Here is a 2,761-nt window from a genome sequence, read left to right as displayed (position 1 = left end):
CTGATCAGCGGAGGGGGTGGGGCCAGGGACACCTGAGTTTATTTACCTGTGACAGGTGAGACTGTCACTCTCTGGGGTATAGCTGTATTTACTGCCAGATGTCTACACCACTCATCTTTTGTCATGCAGACAGACTTATTCCCACTAAAAACACCCATGAGACCTACGCTTTTCGGGTTCAGTTGAACCTGGCTTTGTTGTTTTTTTAGATCTTGAACTCTATGCAGATATAAAATACACAGATGATCGCAATTCTGCAATTACATAAAAAAAGGCATCCTAAGGCCCTGCCTGTTAAATATTGTTCCCTTTGCTCTAATCTAAAAAAATCCCTCTAATCTGAATATTTTTTATGCTTTTCTAATTATGACCCCAAAGCTTCAGTGCCGATGCTCATTCCTTTATGTATGCAGCAGCTGGGCATACATAAAGCCAACAACACCTCGAGTGCCAGCCATCTATGGGCATTGGTGGGATGAGGCCACAGCTCTGTGATTTTCAGAAGCATTTTCAGCTCTCTACAGACTAGAAGAAGCTTTATTGTCACTTGACCACATAAGAAAAAATAAATAAAAATAAGCATACCGAATGATCACAGCAAGGAGGAAGCAACATTTACAGATGCCTACTTTAATAAATAATTAAACATGTTATTTTAGGTGTAAGCTGTGTACACACCTGAGGCCTCGTACACACGACCGAGAATCTCGTCGTAAAAGAAACATCGTTTTCCTCGACGAGTTCCTTGTCAGGCTTTTCGAGAATCTTGACAAGCTTTCTTTGCATACACACTGTCAAGACAAAATCTCGTCGTTCTCAAACGCGGTGACGTACAAAACGTACGACGGCACTATAAAGGGGAAGTTCGATTTCACTGGCGCCACCCTTGGGGCTGCTTTTGCTAATCTCATGTTACTGCGTGTTAAGTAAAAGTTTGGTAAGAGACGATTTGCGCTTTTCAGTCTGTTAAAGCGTGACGAATGTGCTATCTTCATTACGAACGCTACTTTTACCGAAGGTGCGCTCCCGTCTCATACTTTATTCTGAGCATGCGCTGGTTTCTAAGCATACACACGAACGTGTTCCTCGTCGTAAACCAGCCCGACAAGGAACACAACGAGGAAATTGAGACTCCCGACGAGGAAAAAGAGAACTTGTTCTCATTTTTTCTCGTCAAGTTCCACAACCGTTTTCCTCTGAAAAAAAGCTCTGCCACCAAGTTTCTTGATGGATTCTGTCGAGGAAAACGGTCGTGTGTACGAGAGTAGCCTGGCATCAGCTTCTTGTATTTCTTGTACTTCTAAAAGGAAGAAGCAGAACAAGGACCCAATCAGATCCTGTGCTCACAAGATGCATGCTGATAGGAAGAGAAAGCAGAGTGAAGAAGCCAATCACTGTGCTGCTTATGCTTCCATTATCCAGTCACAGACTAGGGAAAGAACAGGACAGTCTGACCTAAGAGGAAGTGGGTTAAATGAGTCTGGCCATTAGACTGAGATACTAGTGGCAAAAAATGTACTGCAAGGGAAATCACTGGATTGAATGTTGCAGCTTAACCACTTGCCGACCGCCCACCGCCGTTATACGTCGACAAGTTGGCTCGGCTGGGCGAGAGCACGTAGTATGACGTCCTCTCTCCCAGCCGCCGCTCGCCCCCGACTCCCGTGCGTGTGCCCGGTGGGCGCGATCGCCGCCGGGCACACGCGATCGCTCGGTACAGAGCGGGGACCGGGAGCTGTGTGTGTAAACACACAGCTCCCGGTCCTGTCAGCAGGGGAAATGCTGATCTTCTGTTCATACAATGTATAAACCGAGGATCAGTGTTTCCCCTAGTGAGGCCACCCCCCCCCACAGTAAGAACACACCCAGGCATACTTAACCCCTTCCCCGCCCCCTAGTGTTAACCCCTTCACTGCCAGTGGCATTTTTATAGTAATCCAATGCATTTTTATAGCACTGATCGCTATAAAAATGCCAATGGTCCCAAAAATGTGTCAAAAGTGTCCGAAGTGTCCGCCATAATGTCGCAGTACCGAAAAAAAAAATCGCTGATCGCCGCCATTACTAGTAAAAAAAATATAATAAAAATTACAAAAAAAAAAACCTATTTTGTAAACGCTATAACTTTTGCGCAAACCAATCAATAAACGCTTATTGCGATTTTTTTACGAAAAATATGTAGAAGAAAACGTATCGGCCTAAACTGAGGAAAAAAAATGTTTTTTATATATTTTTGGGGGATATTTATTATAGCAAAATGTAAAAAATATTATTTTTTTTCAAAATTGTCGCTCTATTTTTGTTTATAGCGCAAAAACTAAAAACCGCAGAGGTGATCAAATACCACCAAAAGAAAGCTCTATTTGTGGGAAAAAAAGGACGCCAATTTTGTTTGGGAGCCACGTCGCACGACCGCGCAATTGTCTGTTAAAGCGACGCAGTCCCGAATCGCAAAAAGTACTCTGGTCTTTGGGCAGCAATATGGTCCGGGGGGTAAGTGGTTAAAGGGGTTGTAAAGGTTTGCTTTTTTATTTTCTAAATAGGCTCCTTTAACCGCTTAAGCCCCGGAACATTATGCAGGTAAAGGACCTGGCCCTTTTTTGCAATTCGGCACTGCTTTCTTTTGATGGTATTTAATCACCTCTGCGTTTTTAATTTTTTTGCCCTATAAAAAAAAAAATAGAGCGACAATTAAAAAAAAAAAGCAATATTTTTTATTTTGCAATAATAAATATCCCCCAAAAATATCTAAAAAAAACAT

This window comes from Rana temporaria, chromosome 1 (assembly GCF_905171775.1).
Source record: "Rana temporaria chromosome 1, aRanTem1.1, whole genome shotgun sequence".
Classification (NCBI taxonomy): Eukaryota; Metazoa; Chordata; class Amphibia; order Anura; family Ranidae; genus Rana; species Rana temporaria.
Note: the sequence above shows the minus strand (reverse complement) of the source record.